Genomic DNA, 23,897 nt, shown 5'->3' on the forward strand with positions numbered 1-23,897 from the left:
CAGCTTCTTTCCAGCTGTGATAAGACTGTTGAACGGATCCTGACCCGGATCTGGGCCGTACCTTCTAAATATACAGACCTGACTTGCACTACCTTACTTTCCCTTCTCTATTTTCTAATTATGATTCATAATTTAAATTTTTATTACATTTACTTCGATTTGTACTTCTGGGAGCGCGAAGCGCAGAATCAAATAACGCTGTGATGATTGTACGCTCTACTATCAATTGTTTGGTGACAATAAAGTATTTCTATTTATTTATTATTATTATTTTGTTTGTGTTTTTATTGTTTATTTGTACTTACTCTAAATGCCCACAAGAAAACGCACCTCAGGGTGGTAAATGGTTATGTACTTTGATAATAAATTTACTCAGGTAGATGCTGCCTGAGTTCCTTCATCATTTTTGTTTGTGTCCATCATTTGCTGCCCTCTGGTGTTGACACACAGATCTGCAGGCTCTGCATTTCAATCCTCTTGTACAAAGATCACAAATCAGAAGCCAGAAGAGGCCATTCGTTTCTCTGAGCATGTCCCTCTTCCCACCGAGACCATGGCTGATCGACCCCCGCCCCATGTCCCTGCACCGTGCCCACCAACCTTCAAATCTCTAAAACCTGGAAATTTACCAAGCTGCGTTCTGAATCAAAATCAGTTTTATAATCACTGGCCCATGTCATAAAATTTTTTGTTTTGGGGCAGTGGTGCAGTGCAAGACGTTAAAAACGATTGTAAGTTACAGTAAGTAAATAAATAAATTGTGCAAAAGTGGAATGGTGAGGTCGTGTCCATGTAATCACGGACTGTTCAGAAATCTGATGGTAGAGGGGAAGAAACTGTTCCCAAAAGCTTTAGGCTCCTGTACCTGCTTCCTGCTGGTAGTAATGAGAAGCGGGCATGTCCTGGGGTGATGGGGGGGGGGCCTTCATGATGGATACGGTTTTCTTAAGCTGGCAGCTTTTGAAGCAGTCCTCAATGGTGCAGAGGGTTGTATACGTGATGAAGCTGGCTGATTCTTCCATCCTCTGCAGGAAACGATTCAAACCCTTGATGCCCCTCATCAATCCCACCCCACTATTCACTAAGATCATGGATGACTTGAATGTGACTTCAACTCAACACTCTCATCTTGACTCAGTAAACTGTCACACCCCTCTCCTGTCCCAGTACACTACCTTGCTTCTCAAAGATTCATTAACCTCTATTCATCACTCTGCTGAGGATAGGAGTTCCAAAGATTTAACACCCTCTGAGATAAAACACCCACCTGTCTTAAATGGGTGATCACTTCTCTTTAGATAGTGACCTCCAGTTCAAACACTGGTTAATGCGAGTGGGATTAGAATTGAGTTTGCAAATGAGATTGAGATTGGAACTAGAATTGAAATAATTGGTTTATTACTGCCACATGTAAACACAATACAGAGAAAAGCTTGTCTTGCATACTGTCCATACAGATCAGATCATTGCACAGTGTATTCGGGTAGAACAAGGTGAAACATTAACAATGCAGGATTTACATACAAACACGCTGGATGAACTCAGCAGGTCGCGCAGCGTCTGTTAAAACGAGCGGTCAACGTTTCCGGCCCAGACCCTTCGTCAGGACTGAAGAAGGAGGGGGCAGGGGCCCTATAAAGAAGGTTGGGGGGGGGGGGAAGGTGCCAGGTGAAAAACCAATCAGAGGAAAGATCAGGGGGTGGGGGAAGGGAAGCAGGAAGGGCATAGGCCGGAGAGGTGAAGAAGGAAGCACCTTGCACCTTCCACCCTCCCCCCACCTTCTTTATAGGGCCCCTGCCCCCTCCCTCTTCAGTCCTGACGAAGGGTCTCGGCCCGAAACGTTGACCTCTCGTTTCCACGGATGCTGCCCGACCTGCTGAGTTCCTCCAGCTTGTTTGCACGAGTTGCTTTGCCCACTGCATCTGAGGCGTACCTTGTGTTAACAAAGCAGAATTGTTGTGGGTTGGAGGCTTGCGTGCCTCAACAACCCAGAGTGCTCTGCTGGCTGGAGTCAGGGCTTTACGTTTTGAGTCTTGGCGGGCTCACCTACCCCAATCAGGTCAAAGGGTAGAGGACAGACTAGGAGCGGTCCACCAGTCCTCCCAGTTCTGGGTGACAGCTCAGGGCTGACAAACCTGACTGCTAAAACAAAAATATTACAGGAACAGTAATGGAGTCTCCACCTGAGACTAGCATGGCTGACAGTCGTGAAAACTGAGAGGAGGCTAACACAGGGATGGAGGACCTTCACTGCTGCCCGAAATGCCAGCGGCGTAACAGGCAGAGCTGATGTACAATTAACTTTGCAGAGAAATGATAAAGTGCAAGATTATAACAGGTCCGATTGCCAGGTGAAGAGTCGGTTTTATTGTGCCAGGGTAGGATCTGCGGAGGTAGAAACAGGCCTGATGCTTAAGGTCTAAGTATTTGATACTTGGATCTCAGCACTCAGTGTTTGCAATGCTTGATTTTTATGTCCGCAGTCCTGTTGATGGGTCTTGGCCTGAAAGGTCGACTGTACTCTTCTCCACTGGCCTGCTGTGCTCCTCCAGCGTTTTGTGTGTGTTGCTTGGATTTCCAGAATCTGCCGATTTTCTCTGCTTAACTTTTAGTGTCCAGTTCTAAATCCCCCCATGAGGTGAAACACCCTCTCCATGCCCTCACTGTTCAGGCTCTCCAGGGCCTTAAAAGTGGGGTGAAGATTGACCCCAAATTCCTCAGCTCCACGCCCTGTGACGTGTCTATTAGGTCACAGAAGACCTCACACTCTTGGCTGACATCATAAAGGTTGGGGGGGGGTTGGGTGTAAGGAGGGCAGGAGATCGGGAAGTGGGGGTGGGGGAGTCCAGAGAAGGCAGTGAGGTGGGGTGAGACCTTGTATCTCAGGGTGACCTTACTGGAAGGTACAAAACTCTTGACAGGGCTGGACAGGGCAGATGGAGGGCTGAGGTGTCTACAGTCGGGGAGGGATGGGTTCCTGTCTCAGGAGAAACAGCCGTGCAGGACTGAGATCTTGAGGAACTTTGTCATCCAGGTTGTGAGTCTTCAAAAGTCTCTCCACAGAGGGCTGCAGAGGCCAAGTCACCGAGTATATTTTGGGAATCAATGGTGCCATAGTGCCCTTTGGCCCATCAAGTCCATGCTGACGTGATCTATTGCTTAATCCTGTCTACCAACATGCAGACCACAGCCCTCCATACCCCTGTCATCCATTTACCCATCCAAACTTCCCCTACGTGTTCTATGTTCTAAATGTTACCATTGAGCCCGCACCGCTACTATTTCCGCTGAGAGCTCGTTCCACACACATCACCCTCCGAGCGAAGAACTGGAGCCTTCGGATTATTCACAGAGTTGAGGGGTGAGAACACAGAGAGGCTTTATAAGGCGTTGGTCAGACCGCACTTGGGGTATTGAGGATAGTTTTGAGCCCAGTATCTGAGTTGGATATTCTAGCATTGGAGAGGGTCCAGAGGAAGTTTACGAGAATGACCCCTGGAATAAAAGAGAAACTCTTGATGGCTCTGGGCTTGTTGTACTCACTGGAGTTTAGAGGGGGGGGGTCTTATTGAAACCTATAGAATATTAAATAGCCTAGACAGAGTGGATGTGGAAAGGATTTTTCCTATAGTGGGGAGTCTAGGAGCAAAGGGCAGAATCCTCAGAATACAAGGATGTCTCTTTTGAACGGAGATGAGGAGGAATTTATTTAGCCAGAGGGTAGTGAATCTCATTGCCACAGATGGTTGTGGCGGCCAAGTCATTGGGTTTATTTAAAGCGGAGGTTGATAGATTCTTGATTAGTAAGGATGTGAAGGGTCACAGGGAGAAGACAGGAAAATGGGATTGAGAGGGATAATAAATCAGTCATGATGGAATAGCGGAGCAGACCCAATAGGTCAAATGGCCTAATTCTGCACCTATGTCTTATGGCACTGAGGTGGGAGATCATCCACGTTACCAAGTGATAGAGCAGGTAGGATGGACAGAATGGCCACAGCCCTCGTTCTATTTCTTATACCCGTATCATCTTTGACCTCATAGCAGTGAAGGGGGTTATATCAGGTCGGAGCGTCCACCGGGCTCAGCCACACTGCCCCCTATCCCCCCCCAGCGGGCTCTGGTCCATTCGTCAGGAGAGTTGTTCCTTTAACAAAGCAGGAAGAAGCATGTCCGAGACGGAGTCCTGTCACTGTCCTGGTGAGTGCACCCTTCCGTCTCCTGCGCCTGACATCGGCCTTCCAGCGACCTTGTATAGTCTTCCAGTATCCCAACCATTCCCCACTTCAGGCAGCTGGGAGGCTGGACCCCCTGAAGCAGGAGATCACTATGCATCACAGAAAACAGGCCCTTCGGCTCAGCTCATCCATGCAGTCCAAGTTGGCTCTGCCTCATTTGGCCCATATACTTTTAACCGAGGATTACCCCTTGGTGATAATAATCAGTCAGACACAGAGAGAATCTGTATTTAGTGCCAAACACCTTTATTGGATCAACTAAAAAGCATGTGAATTTACTCAACTGAATACCTGTGTGCACACCTACTATGTTTTCCTGACTCTCCACAAACAGTCAAAGAATAGAAAAGGTACTCTGGAAAGGAGTCCACACTCCGACACGGGGTCCTCCGCGTTCACGATGGTTGGTCTTGGGAGAATTGTCACCATGTGGGCCCCCAAAATAATCTAATTTTATACTTTCCCTTATCAGGTGATGTTGGCTTAAGGTCATCTGACTGACCTGTGTCAGCCTCCCATTAAATGTAGCCCAGGGCAATAAGGAACATGGGTCTATGGCCTTCACCTTCAGCTTTGTGCCTTAGCTGACTTCTTTTGTTCTATTCAACTCTCACTGGTTCAAACTAGTTAAGCCGGCTCACCCGGACACTGGGTCTAATGAGATCACCGATTGCTTCTTCAAGTCTGTCATTTTTTTACACAATAACCAGTTTACAGGAGAATGGTCTCAGATTTAGCAGATCATTAGCATGAATTCTCTGTGCCCACATTCAATTGCTCTGATTAAACATTGGTTCATCGAACAGTTCACAAAATAGCGGCTGCAAGGACAGCCTCACAAAATGGCCGCCTCCATTCCTGTTCACTGATTGCCGTTCTTTCTGGCCAGCAAGACCATAAGGTATAGAAGCCGAATTAGGCTGTTAAGCTGCTCGAGTCTGCTCCATTATTCAATTATGGCTGATTCTTTTCAACCTTATTCACCCCATAACCTTTAACTTAGTCTTACCAATCAAGAACCTATCAGTCACTGTTTTAAATATCCCCAATGACTTGGCCTCCACAACTGTGGCAATAAATTCCACAGGTTCACCACCATCTGACTAAATTCTTCCTCATCTCTATTCTAAAGGGATGTCCTTCTTTCTGAGGCTGTAACCCCCGGTCTTAGACTCTCTCAGAATAGGAAATATCCTCTCGACTTCAACTCTATCCATGGTAGGTTCACTGAGCAACCCCCTTATTATTCTAAACTCCAGTGATTAAAGACACAGAGGCATCAAACACTTCTCACACATCAAGACATTCACTTCTGGGATCATTCTTGTAAATTTCCTTTTCATTCCTCTCCAGGGCCAGCTCATCTTTCCCTGGATATGGACAATGCTTCAAATGCAGTCTGACCAAAGCCTTATAAAGCCTCAGTAGTACATGCTTGCTTTTATATTCCAGTCCTCTCATTTTCCTCCCCTACTGCCAACTTAGTCTTCAATTTAACCCTTCCAGTCCAAATTTTTAAAAATTGTTATTGTATGCATTTCTACCACTTCTGGTGGCAGGTAATTTCATACTCCAACCTTCCTCTGCATGAAGATGTTGCTGCCCAGCACCCTTTAAAATCTCACACCTTTCACCTTAAACTTACATCCCCTGGTCTTGATTCCAAAACCCTGGAAATAAAGATGAAAGGTAATCTTTATTTGTCACATGTACATAGAATCACACAGTGAAATGTATCATTTGCGTCAACGACCAACCCAGTCTGAGAATAAGCTGGGGGCAGCCCACGAGCGTCACCATACTGCCGGCCCACAATTTACTAATCCCAACCCGTACATCTTTGGAATGTGGGAGGAAACTGGAGCAGCTGGGGGAAACCCAAGCATTCCACGGGGATTTCACCATCTGTAAATCCGCTGACGACGCCACTGTTGTTGGCGAATCTCAGATGGTGATGATGAGGCGTACGTGAACGAGATTATGGGGTGACGCATACTTGGTAAACTTTGCGGACAACATTGACGATTTGATTTGTCTTTCTCTCAGATAAAGAGTCTTCGGAACAGGAGGGAACATCAGTAGGGAGATTCAATCTACTCTCTGAAACAATTAATGCCACAAAGACCGGACGCTCAACTATCTTCAAGTCAGCGTAGGTACATAGAACATCCACAATTAATGTCCCTGCTGGGAGGTACAACTTATTCCATGAACCACAAGCAATCCGAGCGCAGGGGAATGAAAATCCAGTCATAGTCTAACACAACATCCAAGGTTTCAAACCATCTTGCCCTCAGAGAACTCCCTGAGAAGAAGTGACAGGCATCAGTCAGTGTACCGATCTTTCCTTAAGTGAGAGGGACTAAGAGACACTGGTCAGTGTACAGATTGGTCTCTGAGAGAAAGGGAGAGGCACCGGCCAGTGTACCAATCACCCCCGCCCCCCAAACAGAAAGGGACTGAGAGATTCAGGTTAGTGTAAAGATATTGCACAGAGGAACAGAGAGACACTGTCCAGTAGAGAGGGACTGAGAGACACTGGTCAGTGTACAGAAATGATCTCTCAGGAGAGCGCGATTGAGATGTACATTGTACATTGTACAATGTACATTGAGATGTCAGTGTACAGATGTTCCCCTGAGGGAGAGGAACCAAGAGATACCAGTTGGTGTACAAATCTCCCCCTGAAAGAGAGGGACTGAGAGACACTGGTCAGTACACAGATCTGCCCCTGAGAGACAGGAACAGAGAAACACCAGTTATTTTACTCTAAAGCCCTTTAATTTTTTTTTTCTCCAACTGTATTATCTGCTCTCCAGGAATGAGACAAGGCAGTTGACAGAAGTTAATATAGGGGAATCCTTTGAATCCAGTGATTCACAATGCCATTAGTTTCAAAATAAATATGCAAGGAGATAGGTCTGGTCCACAGATTGGGATTCCACATTGGAGAACCATAGAACACTACAGCACAGTACAGGCCCTTCAGCCCTCCATGTTGTGCTGACCCATATAATCCTTTAAAAAAAAGTACCTCTCTTCTCGTCGGCCGGTCCACATACTGTGTCAGGAATCCTTCTTGAACACACCTGACAAACTCAGCCCCATCTACCCCCCTTGCACTCAGGAGGTGCCAGTCAATATGAGGGAAGTTGAAATCACCCATAACTATTACCCTGTATTTCCTGCGCCATTCTAAAATCTGCGGGCTTATCTGCTCCTCGGTGTCCCGAAAGGCCGGTTTTGGCAGTATCGGAAAGGATCTGGTAATTGCATATTGGGACAGGCTGTTTTCTGGCAAAGGTAAGTGGAGGGCCTGCAAAAGCTTGTATGAATAAAAGGTAAAGATAACAGGTTCAGGGAAGCTTGGTTTTCAAGAGATATTGAGGCCCTGGTTAAGAAAAGAAAAATGGGGTGCATAGCAGGTATAAGCAGGTAGGAACAAACGAGCTGTTTACAGTGTACGAGAAACGTGAGAGAACACTTAAGGAATAAATCGTAAGGGCTAAAAGAAGACATGGCGTTGCCCTAGCAGACAAGGTAAAGGAGAATCCTAAGAAATTCTACGTATATGTTAAGAGCAAAAGGATTGCAGGGGACAAAATTGGTCCTCTGGAAGATTACAATGGTAATCCATGCGTGGAGCCTAAAGAGATGCAGAGATCTTAAATGAATTCTTTGCATCGATATTTACTCAGGAGACGGACACAGAGTCTATAGGAGTGAGGCAAAGCAGCTTCAACCTCGGACCCTGCAGAGGAGGAGGTGTTTGCTGCTTTGAGGCAAATGAGGGTGGATAAATCCCCAGGACCTGATAAGGTGTTCCCTTGGACCCTGTGGGAGGCAAGTGCAGACATGGCAGGGGCCCTAGCATCGATATTTAAACCATCCTTAGCGACGTGTGAGGTACCGGAGGATTGGAGGATTGCTAATGTTGTTCTGCTGTGTAAGAAAGTATCTAAAAATAAACCAGGAAATTATCAGCTGCTGAGCCTGACAGAGTAGTGGGAAAGTTATTGGAAGGTATTCTAAGGGATCGGATATATGAACATTTGGATAGACCTGGCCTGATTATGGATGGTCAGCATGGCTTTGTGCGTGGTAGGTCATGTCTAACAGATCTTATGGAGTTTTTTGAGGAAGTACCAGGAAGGCTGACAAAGGCAAGACGGTGGATGTTGTCTACATAGACTTTAGCAAGGCACTTGACAAGGTCCTGCACGGGAGGATGATTAAGAAGCTTCAGACGCTTGGCATTCAAGATGAGATAACAAACTGGATTAGACACTGGCTTTGTGGGGGAAGCCAGAGAGTGGTAGTAGATGGCTGCCTCTCTGAGTGGAGGCCTGTGACCAGTGGAGTGCCACAGGGATCAGTGCTGGGTCCATTGCTGTTTGTCATCTATATCAATGATCTGGATAATAATGTGGTTGACTAGATCAGCAAATTAGCAGATGACACCAAGGGTAGCAAGGCATACTATCAGGATCTGGACCAGCTGGGGAAAATGGCTGAGTAATAGCAGGTGTGAGGTGCTGCACAGTGAATGGTAGGGCACTGAGGAGAGCAGAACAACAAAGGGATTTGGGAATACGGGTCCATGCTTCGCGGAAGGTGGCATCACAGCTAGATAGGGTTGTCAAGAAAGCTTTTCGCATATTGGCCTTCATAAATCAAAAAACTGAGTAGAAGAGATGGGATGCTATGGTGAAGTTGTACAGGATGTTTGTGAGGCCTAATTTGGAGTATTGTGTGCAGTTTTGGTCACTACCTACAGAAAAGACATAAATAAGATTGAAAGAGTACAGAGAAAATTTACAAGGATGTTGCCAGGTCTGATGAGGAAAGATCGAATAGGTTGGCAGTTTGTTCCTCAGAATGTAGAAGATTGAGGGGAGATTTGACAGAGGTATACAAAATTATGAGGGGTATAGGTAGGGTAGATGCAAGCAGACTTTCTTCAACTGAGGTTGTGTGGGACTACTACTGGAAGTCATGGGTTAAAGGTGAAGGGTGAAAATGTTAAAGGAAACATGAAGGGAAAGCACTTCACTCAAAGGGTCGTGAGAGTAATGAATGATCTGCCAGTGCAAGCAAGTTTGATTTCAATGCTTAAGAATAGTTTGGATAGGTACATGGGCGGAACAGGTATGGAGACCTATGGTCCTGGTGCAGGCCAATGGGAGTATGCTGTTTAAATGGTTCAGCACAGATTAGATGGACTGAAGGGCCTGTTTCTATGCTGCATTTTTCTCTAACTCTAATACATTTTCTGATTTACATTAGGAAGAAACACCTCAAGCAATTTATCTCCAAGTACGAATCTCTGGATACCGAGATGCCTGGAATTCGGAAATTTGAGGACACTCCTGCCTCTCAGCCTCTGACTCTCTGCGTAGAATGTCCGGTAAAAGTCACCTGTCTCCCTCTTTGCCTGTGACTATCACACCTTGAAGAGGCTTAGAACAATGAACAGTGAAGAGTGAATGTGAGGAACCCCCAGACAGATCTCCAATGAACAAGCCTGCAAACCCCCACACCCATCAGATACCTCTCCTCCACCCTATCACGGAGCGTTGCCTTGTTCTCTCTGCTCTCTCTACAACCTAATACTCTTCACTTACTTTTCCTGTCCTCGACCGAAAACATTATCTGTTTCTCTCTCCAGAACTCCCTTCTCTCGGTATATCCAGTTACAATCCTGATGAAGGGTTTCAACCTGAAACTTTGGCTGTTCCTCTCCCCCTCCCACAGATGCTGCTTGACCTGCAGAGATCTTTCAGGTTCCAGTGTCTGCGGACTCTCTTGTGTCCATTCCCAATACTCTCTGTTGGCTTTCAGCATTAGCCTTTCAAAGTCCCCTAAGTCCCTCAGTACTGGTAATGAGATTACCTCTTGTTCTAGTGAACTACAGACCCACGCATTGCTCAGTCACCCTCTTGAGACAACCTCCATATCCCAGGTGTCAACATGGCAGGTGGAGGTAAAGTGAATTGAGGTAGAGATCAAGAGTTGGAAATGTGGATGTTCAAAAGAACCAGAACACTTTACTTAAAAGCGTAAGAACTGGGAACAGGACTGCTCTGCCATTCAATAGGATCACAGCCAATCTGGCCATGGACTCAGCTCCACCTACCTGCCATCCCCCCATAACCCTTAAGTCCCCTATTATGTAAAAATCTAACTGGGCCTTAAACATATTTAATGAGGTAGTCTCTACTGCGGAGAGTTCCCAGCTTCACTATTCTTTGGGGAAAGCAGTTTCTCCTCACCTTCATCCTGAATCTACCTCCCCGAATCTCAGGGCTACACTCCTAGACTTTGTCTCACCGACCAGTGGAAACACCTTTCCTGGCATTGTGCTAGCTCAGGGGAGGGTCCAGAGGCGGTTTATAAAAATTATCCTTAGGATGAAAGGGTTAACACACAATGGCTCTGGGTCTGTACTCACCGAAGTTTAGAAGAATGGGGTTGGGGGGAGGGAGCAGAGTCTCACTGAAACATTCCAAATATTGAAAGGCCAAGATAGAGTGGATATGGAGAGGGTGTTTCCAGTAGTGGGAAAGCCTTTGACCAGAGAAGACAGCCACAAAGTACAAGGATGACCTTTTAGAACAGAGATGAGGAGAAATTTCTTTAGCCATAGGGTGGTGAATCTGTGGAATTCATTGCCATGGTCGGCTGTGGAAGCCAAGTCATTGGGTGTATTTAAAACAGAGGTGGACAGGTTTTTGATTAGTAAGGACATCAAAGTTTTAGAGAGAAGGCAGGAGAATAGGGTTGGAAGGGAACACATAATTAGCCATGCATGATCAAGTGGCAGAGCAGACTTGACTGGTCGAAAGGCCTAATTCTGCTCTGTGGTGCAGACTGTCTTTATTTCTTTCATAATTTTATATGTTTCAGTAAGAACCCCACTTGTCATGCTGATCCCTGTGCTGAAACCAGAAGGAAACTCACTGTAGCATTAGGCAACGAGGAGAGCAAATCCCACTGGACTTTACTGTAAGAGGATCTGAATACAAACATGGTGAAAATTACAGGTCATTCCCTAGTTACTCTTTCCCTGTGAAGTTCTTTCGTGGTCTGAAGAGTTCACAGGTGGGAACCGCAGATGCAATCTGAGATCCCACAGACGCTGGCAAGACCATCCCAGCTGTCTCCCAAACCCACGACTGTATGCACACAACCTGGGGAGGACCTGTATGTGGGGCCTCAGGGAGACCAAACCTAGAGCAACAGAGATGCTGGAGGAACGCATCATGTCCATGTAATCTATCACGGGAAATGGCTGCTTCAGATGAAGGGTTTCAACCCGAAGTGGCAATTGTCCGAGAACAGTACAACACAGGAACAAGCCCTTCAGCCCACGATGTTGTGCCAAGAAGCTACATTCGTAATCAAATGGCCAACTAAACTAAACCCTCGTGCCTACATATTGTCCAAGCCCTTCCATTCTCTGTACATTCATGGGCCTATCTAAGAGCCACCTGAACGTCTCCATTGTATCTGGCTCCACCACCAACCGGCTCGAGGAACTCACCACGGTCTGTGCATATATAACAAAAACTTGACCCATACATCAACTTTATTAACTTTGTTCAAACTTGACATTTATATGTACAGTATTAGGAAACTGCTGTGGTGTGTTGGCACGGCATGCAACAAAAAAAAATTCAACAATTACACAGAATAAAGAATTATATAAAAATAGAATCAGAAGTACAGATATAGAATCAAATAATATAGAATAAATACATAAATACCAGCATGTAGTTACAACATAAAGAGCGCTCATCTCCCTTGAGCTTATGCTGCCCCCTCACCTTAAACGCATGCCCGCTGGTATTAGATATTTAAACTTGCATTGGACATTGGATGGTTGAAGGTCAGCCTGGAATTGCTAACCTTTCAGGAGAATCCTGGGAATCCTGGAGATGGAGTCTGATCTAGTCCCAGAGTGTGAAATTAAATTAGCGACTCATTAAACAAAGTAGTTCTTTGTTTCAGCGGCAACATAATTACTGACGATGGGGCAGTAGGCTGTGGGGCCAACTGCCCCCTTAGGGAATGAAGGTTGATCCTGCCTGAGGTGGTGTTGTCCAAGCAAAGGAGGGGGAGGTGGGATTGGCGGAGTGTGACCCAGCAGCAAACTTCCACGAGGGTGTCCCAACCAAGAATCAGTGCCCGGATTTTGACTGCAGCTGACCTTTGTTTTGTGGTATCCGCTGCAGGCTGAGCTAGATCTTAGCCACCAGGACATCATGTCGGCAGTCGAGAATGTCCTCCCCAACGCCTTCGCAGATGGGAAGATCACGAGCATCCAGTTCGAAAACATCAATGTCATCTGCGGCTCCTCGGGGCTGAAGAACAGGTGAGGGGCGGGCGTTGGGGGCGGTGGGAGGGTGGGGTGAGTGAAGTCTTTGGTCAGACCACATCTGGGGTATTGCAAGCAGTTTTGGGCCCCTTATCTAATAAAGGTGAGCTGGCACTGGGAAGGTTCCAGAGGAGGTTCATGAGAATGAAAAGGTTAATGAATGAAGTGGTGCTTGATAGATCAAGGCCTGTACTCATTGGAGTTTAGAAGAATGAGGAGGAGGAATCTCATTGAACCCTATTGAGTATTGAAAGGCTAGATAGAGTGGACATGGAGAGGAGGAGTCTAAGACCAGAGGGCACAGCCTCAGAATACAACAGCACCACTCAGGAGTTACGAGGAATTTCTTTCGCCAGATTGTGGTGAATTTGTGGAATTCATTGCCACAGGTGGCTGTGGGGGAAAAGTCATTGGGTATATTTAAAGCAGAGGTTGATATGTTCTTGAGTAGTAAGGCTGTTGAAGATTGCAGGGAGAGGGATAATAAATCAGCCTTGATCAAATTGCGGAGTAGACCCTCAACTCCATTCCCCCTGCACTCTTCGGATTCGTGTGTGGCTGGCTCCTCTTTCCACAGCTCACTCCAGCAGTCTACCTACCACCTCGGATTGCTCGGCACCAACACTGTGCCATCAGCCCTTGTGCTCTACCTCTGAAGTGTTGCATAACATGTTGCAGCCTGCATAGCCTGGGGCCATAAGACATAGGAACCGCTTTAGGCCAAATGTCCCATTGGGACTTCTCCACCATCATGGCTGGTATATTATCCCTCTCAGGCCCATTCTTCTTGTACCCTTGTTTCAATGCAATGTCGGCATTTATTTCAAGAGGACTAGAATATAAAAGCAAGGCTGTAATGCTGGGGTGAGGGGGGGGGGGGGAATCTCAATGAAACCTATTGAGTATTGAAAGGCCTAGATAGAGTGGAACGTGGAGAGGATGTTTCCTGTAGTGGGGAAGCCTTGGACCAGAGGGTCCAGCTCAGAACAGAAGGATGTCTCTTTAGAACAGAGATGAGGGGGAGTTTCTTAATCCTTGGGGTGGGAGGGGTGGTAAATCTGTGGAATTTTTTTTGCCACAGGCAGCTTTGCAGGCCAAGTTATTGGGTATATTTAGAGCAGACATTAATAGATACTTGTTTAGCCAGGTCATCAAAGGATACTGAGTGAAGGCAGGAGAAGGGGATTGAGAGGGATAATAAATCAGCCATAATGCAAAGGCAGAACAGACATGATGGGCCAAATGGCCTAATTCTGCACCTATGTCTTGTGTAACAGGCCCTTTGGTCCATGATGTCTATGTCAGACATAATGTCAAATTAAACTAATCTCATGGTCTGTATCCAACCCTTCCCCTGCCTATTAAGCCTTGAATTGCCTTAAGAGTTTCTAGTGCGAGGGTTCCCAACCATTTTTATGCCATGAACCCCCTCCCATTCACTGATGGTCTGTGGACCCCAGGTTGGGGACACCTGCCGCAGGGGCTTCCTTAATGCCTTGATTGTATCTCCCTACATCACTACATCTGGCAGACCTTTCCCGGCACCCACCACTCCCTGAAAAAAATAAAATGGGCCTCATCCGTCCCCTTTAAACCTTCCTCCTCGCACCATACATGCATGCCCTGCAGTGCCTGATCTCTATACCCTAGGAAAGAAAAGATTCTGGCTGCCTACTCTATTTATGCCTCTTAGAATTGTATAAACTTCCATCAGGTCTTAATTCAGCCTCTGATGCTAAATTTACTACATAGTGCACAGAATAGTTCATGGGTCCTTCCACCCATGAAGTTGTGCCAATCTCTATAACCTACTCTGTGTGCATACATCTACCGATGCCTCGGGACACATCATCAGTGATGTTCCTGGAATCATCGGGTGTTTTGGGTCTTTCAACATCATACACCCTCCTCCGGGTGACCCAGCCGGGGCTGATCAGACCCCAGCCTGCGTCCAGGTGGCTAGCTACACATGACTCCATGGCTCCCCTCTCTTGAGCCACAGCCACCTTGAGGCCCTCTCTGCTGCATCGGTGGTACTGCGGATGGCTCTCCTCTTCCTCGATGCCCAAATTGCTGTAGGCTCTGGCTAAGGAACGGGCTGCGAATCCCCTACAACCAACGTCCACTGGGAAACACCTCGCTCTCCATCCAGCCTGTTGGCAGTTGCTGACCAGTCCTGCGTACTTAGATAACTTCCTTTCAAAGGCCTCTTCCAAGTGATCTTCCCATGGGACTGTCAGCTCCAGCATCACCACCTGCTTCGTAGACTCAGACTCAAGGACAATGTCTGGTCGCAGGGTGGTGGCTACGATATGGTCGGGGAACCTCAGCTGCCTTCCGAGGTCCACCAACAGCTGCCAGTCCCTTGCAGAGGTCAGGATACCTGCTGATACCTACTCTAAGATCAATCTAACCTTCCCTCCCACATGGATCTCCATTTCTCTATCATCCACGGCCTCTCTAAGAGTGTCATAGATGGTCCTAATGTATCTGCCTCCACCTCCACCCCGGCAGTGTGTTCCAAGCACTCACCACATTCTGTTAATAAAACAACTACCTCTAACATCCCCCCACCCCTATACTTTCCTCCGATCACCTTAAAATCACACCCTTTCATATTTGCCATTTCCACCTTGGGAAAAAGAAAGTCTCTGGCTGTCCACTTGATCTATTGCTCTTATCATTTTGTATGCCTTTATCAAGTCACCTTTTACCCTCCTTTTCTCCAAAGAGAAACGAGGCCCGAGACTGCTCAATTGTTCCTCATAGGACACGCTCTCTAATCCAGGCAGCATCGTGGTAAATTTCCTCCGCATCCCTCACGTATTTGGGCACAATACCACTGCCAGGCTAGCTGCTACTCCCGTGACCTCCAATAACCACATCCAACTTTCTTTGTACAGGGTGACTTCAGCCCTTGGAGCGTTTTCCATTTCATGCTCATTGACAAGTTTCACAAGAGCTCGTTGAGGCTTCTCCTTGTCAAATGGTGACTTCGTATCAGGGGAGCTCCCTCTGACTCCACCTCTGGAAATCAGTCCTTCGGGTAACATTCTGCCTCAGTGCACTGTGTAGTTATTTGATCTGTATGAACGGTCTGCAAGACAAACCTTTCACTGTATCATGGAAACCAACCTCTCCTCTGTAGACTGTCTACACTTCTCCTTGCCTTGGTAAAACAGACAACATAATCAAAGATTCCCCATCCTTCCCAGACGTTCCCCCTTCTACACCCCTCCCACTGGGTGGAAGATACGACCCAGTGCTTAGAACCAGTGGCAAGTATGGATCTATTCCTGTGATCAGACTTGTAGGATAAGATGGACATTTGGCCTCATAATCTACTTTTTTTGGTAGCTTTTACACTTTATCCTGAATTGTCAGGGCATCAAAGCTTATGGGAGGAGGGCAGGAGAATGGGTTTGAGAGGGAGAATAAATCAGCCATAGATCAGCAGAGCAGACTCAATGGGCAAAATGATCTAATTCTGCTCCCATATCTTATGGTCTTAAACTTACCTTATCTAGCTCAATGCTCTGTGTAATGATCTGATATAACCATATAACAATTACAGCACGGAATCAGGCCATCTCGACCCTTCTAGTCCGTGCCGAATGCTTATTCTCACCTAGTCCCACCGACCTGCACTCAGCCCAAAACCCTCCATTCCTTTCCTGTCCACACACCTATCCAATTTTACTTTAAGTGACAATGCTCTGTAAGAACAGTACATCGGACTGGTTCTCACTACCAGTGACAATAATAAACCAATAATATAATTGGCAAGAAGTGAAAGATTGAGGTTAGGGTGAGAATGTAGAGTTGAAGCTCAATTGTGACTTTATTTCATTTAGAGCAGCTCAGTGGCAAGTGTAATGCTGTACAGCACCAGTAACCTGGCTTCAGTTCCACCGCTGTCTGTAAGCAGTTTATGCATTCTCCCCACAGCTGTGTGGGTGCTTCCAAGGACGTACTGGTTCATGGTAAATAGGCCACATGGGTGTAGTTGGGCAGTGCAGGCTCGTTGAGCTGTTGTTCTGCTGTATTTCTGAAAACTAAATTTAAATTAAATGGCTGAGCAAAAAGCACACACACAAGTCCCAAGAAACCTCCTCCGCACCCTCTCCAGTTTCAGCCTTCAGGACGCGATGACCTTGGCTGGGCACAGAGGCAGTGAGAGGAAAGCTAACCCTTTCCTCCTTCCACTCCAGGTGGATGTTCACCGTCTCCGACATCCCAACCCGGAGCCTGTTCCTCAGCTCAGGGCTGATCATTAACAAAACGTACCTGGCCGTGCAACGCTATGACGACCTCTTGATGGAGGACTACAGGCTACACCTGCGCAGGGCAATGGCACAGAAAAAAATGCTGGAAACTCTGAACGAAACGGCCAACCTGGGGATGAAGTCCAGGTAGAGACCAGGCAGACTCTGGGTGGGGGGGGGGGTGGTGAACAGTGGTGGGTGGGTGAAGGGTGAGCAGTTGAAAGGGGCAGGAGGCATTCAACTCGCCTTAAAAGCTGCTCGATGTTCAATAAAAAATTAAACCAAACTGTTCTTTTTTTTTGCCCTATTTCCTGACAGTGTTAATTTCTGTATGCTTTTCTTCTGGGGCATGTCCTCCCTCTCAATGATGTGAACTTCATTGCCACAGACACAGTGGGTGTATTCAAAGCAGAGTAGCTTCTTGATCAGTAGGGGGAGAATAAATCAGCCATGATGGAATGGTGGAGTGGTCTCGATGGGTAGAATGTTCTAATTCTGCTCCTGTCTCTTCATGGTCCTTTGGATTGTTGTCACCGCCGCTGGGGAATTGGAAACACTCATCCCAATGTGATGAAGCAGCTTTGCTATATTGGGTGTTAAAGATCAACACTGGAACACAGCCCTCAGTGTCTGCTACTGCAAAGCATTCTCATCAGTCAGTCCCAGGGCGCGATGTTATGCGGATGAGAAACAGGCCCTTCGGCCCAACCAATCCAGGCTGTGCATTAGGCACCCATTCGTTTTATTCTCCTCACGCCCCCACCCCCGCCTCAGACGGCAATGTTTAAGGATCAGAGGTATAAAGAGATTTGGGAGTCCTAGTGTGAGGTTCGCTTGTAGATTGAGTCTGTAGAAAGGAACCCTATCTTCCCGCAGCCTTAACATGGATAGTTTCTCTTGTCCTTACTTACCACCCTAGCACATCACTTTCTGCAACTTCCATCACTGTCTACAGAACCCCTCCCTCCCCACTGCCCTCTGCAGCGATCGCTCGTCTATCCCTCCCCACAAATCTCCCCCCACCCTGGCATGCAAACAAAGTGCTATGCCTGCCCATTCACCTTGCCCCTCTATTCAGGGCCCCAAACCGTCCTTCCAGGTGAAGCGCCACTTCACCTGCAGATCTTTTGGGGGACCCCTATGGTGTCTAGTACTCCCCAGCTGGCCTTCTCTACACTGGTGTGGCCCAACATAGATTGGGGGACCACTTTGTCGAGCATCTTTGCTCCCATCCACAACAAAAATGCAGGATTTCCTGATGGCTGGCCATTTTAATGCCAATCCCCATTCCATTCCAACATGTTGGTCCATGACTTCCTCCACTGTCATGATGAGACCAGTCTTAGATTGGAGGAGCAACACCATAAGTGAACCCTCCAACCTTAAGTTGTGACCATTGATTTCCCTAACTTCTGGTAATTTGTCTTCTTTTGCACATTGTTTATCAGTCTGGTTATATATAGCTTTTCATAAATTCTATTGTATTTCTCCATTGTCCTGCAGATGCCCAGAAGAAAATTAATCTCAAGGCCGTACATAGTTTCTTATAGGCACCTCATTAACGAATTTGCTTTGAACTTTTGTGACAAAGGGTTGAAGTTTGGAGATGCTGATGCGTGCTTAAGTTCATAGTTATAGAGCATGGAATCAGGCCCTTTGGCCCAACTTGTCCATGCTGACCACCTTGTCTGATTTGCCCACATCCCTCTACCTTGGAGTGTGGTGAGTAATTTGAGAAAGGACGTGTTGGTTTTGGAGAGGGCTCAGGGGAGAGCGAGGATGATAGGGTCAATGTACGAGAAGAGTTTAATTTTTCTTGGACTCAGAAATTTAAAGCACATTCCAGGCCCTTCGGCCCACAATGTTGTGCTGACTACATAACTTACTTTAAAAACTGCCTAGAATTTCCTTACCCCATAGCCCTCTATTTTTCTAAGCTCCATCCTTATTGTATCTGCTTCCACCACCATTGCTCGCAATGCATTCCATACACACCCCACTCTCTGTGTGAAAAACTTACCTCTAACATCCCCTTGTACCTACTTCTAACCACCTTAAAATTATGCCCCCCGCCCCCCCGTTAAGCCATTTCAGCCCTGGAAAAAAGCCTCTGGTTACCCACACGATCAATACCTCTCATCATCTTATACATCTCTCACCTCTCCTCTAAGGAGAAAAGGCCAAGTTCATTCAACCTATTCTCAAAAGGCATCCTTGCAAATCTCTGCACTCTCTATAGTATCCACATCCTTCCTGTAGTGAGGTGACCATAACTGAACACAGTACTCCAAGTGGGGTCTAACTAAGGCCTTATAATTTCAACATTTACTCGCTGGAGTTTAAAAGAATGAGGGTGAATCTCACTGAAACCTATTGCATATTGAAAGGCTTAAAGAGTGGATGTGGAGAGGATGTTTCCTATACTGGGGGAGTCTAGGACCAGAGGAATCAGCCTCAGAATAGAGGGACCCCCTTTAGACCAGAGATAAGGAGGAATTTCTTTAGCCAGAGGGTGGTAAATCTATGGAATTGTCACAAATGGCTGTGGAGGCCAAGTCGTTGGGCATATTTAAAGTGGAGGTTGATAGGTTCTAGATTAGTAAGGGCATCAAGGGTTATGAGAATAAATCAGCCATAATTCAATGGCAGAGCAGACTCGATGGGATGAATGGCCTCAAACTGCTCCATGTCTTATACAGTAGTCCATGCCGACCAATATTCCTATTTGCCCGCATGCCTTTAAACCTAACCTGTAACGTTCTACACCCATATACTGGTCCAGAAGTAGAAACTGCACCCACCTCTACTACTTGCTCTGACAGGTTGTTACACACACCCACCACCGTGTGTGTGTGGGGGGGGGGGCTGCCCCTCGGATTCCCTTTTCTCCTTCCCCCTTTTGACTTTTAATGGCAGTTGGCAGACCAACTTGAAGGTGCGTCACCGCCACCAGCGTGGTGTAGAGAATTTGGGGGGGGGGGGAAGAACCTTTTCAAGTGTAAGGTAAATTACCCCCCAAAGCCCTATAGACCGTAAGTAATGGAAGGCGATACTGTGAGTTAAATTAAAGTCACTCCCAAAACTTCACAAAAGTTTTTTTTTAATGAAAACTTTCTTTCCCCACACCTTAAAGCTCCGTTTGCACTTGGGGGCTCACTCCCTCACACTGCCTTTTGCCTCCGGGACATTGAAATAAAACTTCCAGGGCAATTCTTCTTCATTATTTATTGGCTGTACACAAATCATTCGTGGAATGTTCTCCCGTTATATGTACACTTTACAAGATATGCAATAAAATAGTTCATCAGCTGTGGACGGAATAAGCAAAGAAACGCATCCCCTTTTACACCGTTAATAGCTCGATACATGAGAAATGGTGACAGTGGTTATTAATATTCTTTATCAAACAGATAATATCTGATTTTTTTTTATTGTTGACAGTTTGAACATTCGTGCATTTAGATACATTCACACTCTGAGCCCTTTTTGTGAGGCACACCAAGGCAGGTGTACCGGCACGCTGGTGGATAAGGCCAGCGAACAACTTGTTCTAAGTTCCGGCCCACACATCCACCTCCCAGACAGTCCGAGCACTTCTTGGAACTGCTGGCTGTATTTTTGTTTGAGTTTTGATCTACCTTGCCCCACAGCCCTCCCCGTTAATAAATATTTCTTTTCCTCTTTTTTTTACAAAAAAATTATTGGCACTGATCCGATGATTCGTTAATGCCCCCTAACCCCCTCTTCCTGCGCCCCCGAATGAACGAAAAACCCCAAGGCAGGCAAGTTGGCGTGGAATGCGGGGGATAAAAGGTGGTCTTCCTCTTTGAACCGCCGAGTTTCCTCCCCAGCAGGTCACAGTGCTTGGGGGCGGACCCGCCTGCTGACCGCAGGTGACACGGTGGGAATGAGAAGGCAACTTCAGGCATTGAACGCATTTTCTTTGTGGAGCTTTGTCATTGTGGGAGGGTGGGGTGGGGAGCTGACTCTGCTCCTATGTCACATGTACTGGGGTGTGGGAGTCAGTCAGGTCACAAGCGTAGGCCCTCTGAGATTTAGGGTCAATCACGTCCTTGAGTGAACGCCCCCACGACAACCTCCCCCCCCCACCCCACCCCGCGTGTTGTCACCCCCTCCGCTTTCAGCATAAATGGCCAGACTTTCACCTGGGGAGAGAAAACCACGAGAGGTAAGGGCTAGCCTCGGACTTGTCACTTGGTGCGAGGGGCCGGTGGGTGGGGGTGGGGGTGGGGACACGAACCCGCAGCCCTGGGACAGAGGGCTCTGCCAAGCGGGCACAGGTCAGCAGAGACTAAGGGGCAAACTGTCTGGGCGGAGAAACGAATCTCGCCATTAAGGAGCGCAGCCATCACTCGGCTGACTTTGGCACAGACACTTATTCTGGATAAATCGGACGCGGGATCGGGCTGGGGGAAACGGGGACCTTGGCACGGTAGAACTCGGGTTATGTTTTGGCACTTCAAACAGCTGCAGCCGTGTGCACGGGGAGCTCGGGTTGTGCCCTATCCGGGCGGTATTTTCAAAGGGATCTCGGCCGCGTCGTTGCGCACGGAACTTCCCTATAAGACCTGGCCCTGGGCGCGGCAGTCGCTCAATGAGCCTTGCGGGAGCGCGCCTGAGGCGGATGCCCGTGGGAATGGGTTGAGGTCGGAGCAGTGCAACCCCTTCCCAAGTAAATAAATAATCCTTTCAGCTAATAAATAAATAAATAAATAAATAGGTTTTGCTGACGGTGAGCGGAAGGGAGCAAATAACTGGGGAGAGCGAATGCAGAAATGCGAGGTATGTCGAAGGTTTGAATTCAAGACGAAATTATTACCGTGACTTTGAGAACCTGTGACTGGGTTGAAGGGGCAGTCTTCCTAAAGTGAAGATCCGGTACTGGCATTGGGATGGGACTATCTCTGACACACACACACACACTCACTCACACACACACACACTCACACACACACTCACACTCACTCACACACACACACACCACACACACTCACTCACACACACACACACTCACACACACTCTCACTCACTCACACACACACTCACACACACACACTCACTCACACACTCACACACACTCACACTCACTCACACACACACACACTCACACACACACACTCTCACTCTCACACACACACACACACACACTCACACACACACACCACACACACACTCACACCACACACACTCACTCACACACACACTCACTCACACACACACACACACACTCTCACTCACTCACACACACACACACACACACACTCACACACACACACCACACACACACTCACACCACACACACTCACTCACACACACACACACACACTCACACACACACACACACACTCTCACTCACTCACACACACACACACACACCACACACACACTCACACCACACACACACACACCACACACACACTCACTCACACACACACTCACACACACACACTCACTCACACACTCACACACACTCACACACACACACACTCACACACACACACACACTCACACACACACCACACACACCTCCCCCCCCAGTTTTAGACTTTTAGCCACTGACCTGCAGCAAAGATATCAATAAGATTGCACGAGTACAGAGAAAATTTATGAGCATTTTGCCAGGACTCGAGGGAAAGGTCGAATAGGTTTGGACTTCATTCCCTGGAGCGTAGGAGACTGAGCGGAGATGTGATAAAGCTACGTAGGATTGTGACAGGTTGGGTAAGACCGGAACAGAAAAAGGCGAAATGTTTAAGGGAACCTGGGGGAACTCAGAGGAGGTGGCGGATGCAGCGTTTCAAAGTGTGGATGAGGACATGGATGGGGGTTATGGAGAGCTATGGTGCAAGTGCAGGACAACGGGACTAGATGGGCCGAGGGGCCTCTTTCTGTGCTGGAATGCTCCAGGTATAGAACAGGTACACACACCTAAGGCACAGCAGGTATGTGCAAACCACACAGCAACCTATGCACAAGCGTACAAGCCCCGGCCTGTCAGGCTGCAGGTGACTTGTGACATTAACTCTGCACATTCCCAAACTGAGGCCACTTCGTGGAGGTATGCATTGCAACGTGTGATATTGCAGCATCTTCACCCTCACTTTTTCATTTGTCCTGTTTTCACCAAAGGTGGTATGTCTGTTTGGAAGGAGCTGCAGGCTGAGATGGTTGCGGCAGTAGCCCTTTTCTAAGGACTCTTGGATGGGTACAGGGATTGGAAAGGTTTAGAAGGTTATGGGCCACATGGGACTTGGTCAGCATTGACCAGTCGGGCTGAAGGGCCTGTTCGCATGCTTTCTGGCTGAAACCACAGAGACTGCGAGGTGAAAAGAAGATCTTGGAAACACTCAACAGGTCAGGCAGTGTCCGTGGAGGGAGAAACAGTTAACGTTTCAAACCTTTCATTGGAACAGTCACTCTCCACAGACATTGCCTGACCTTTACTTCGGAACTCCCTTCAAGGTTTGGCCTGGCTTCCAGCAATATAACTAATGTTTGCAATAAGTCAGTAAATCTTCCCGTGACATTAAAACTAAAAGAAGCTTCCCAATTGCAATCTGCATTCTGAAATACTATCAACCATCCATGACAGACACCATCTGGATGTGCTGAATGGCCTATTTTGGTAACTGATGTCTGCTGTCTCAGAACATCTCAGGTGTCTACTCTAGCACTAGTCAAGCTAATGAGTTTAAGGACAGCTTCTATATCACAGACCTTTTGTACACTAAAGATGAGTTCTTGGTCTCACAATCTACCCTGTTATCTTTGCACCTGTACTGCACTTTCTCTGTAAGTGCAACACCATCTAATGAACTCCGGTTTTTCGTTTTACTACCTCGATGTCCTCATGTATGGAATGGTCACACAAATGAAAGCTTTTTACTGAACCTCGTGCAGGTAACAACAATGAACCTATTCTAACCCACGACGGTCGCGCTAACTCTGTACAGCCATGTTGTTCCCTGGGCCGCTGGGTTAATGGTCCGAGGGACC

At 47.2% G+C, this 23,897-nt stretch overlaps 1 long non-coding RNA gene across 1 annotated transcript in view; it reads left to right on the top strand.

Moving 5' to 3' along the window:
• Nucleotides 1-6,390, top strand: part of LOC132383136 (uncharacterized) — a 73,650-nt gene extending 67,260 nt beyond the window's left edge. Inside the window, exon 3 of the long non-coding RNA XR_009508554.1 lies at nucleotides 6,285-6,390. This is a non-coding gene — a long non-coding RNA (uncharacterized LOC132383136). The remainder of the gene's footprint in view (nucleotides 1-6,284) is intronic.
• Nucleotides 6,391-23,897: the final 17,507 nt, after the last annotated feature.

This window comes from Hypanus sabinus, chromosome 29 (genome assembly GCF_030144855.1).
Source record: "Hypanus sabinus isolate sHypSab1 chromosome 29, sHypSab1.hap1, whole genome shotgun sequence".
Lineage (NCBI taxonomy): Eukaryota > Metazoa > Chordata > Chondrichthyes > Myliobatiformes > Dasyatidae > Hypanus > Hypanus sabinus.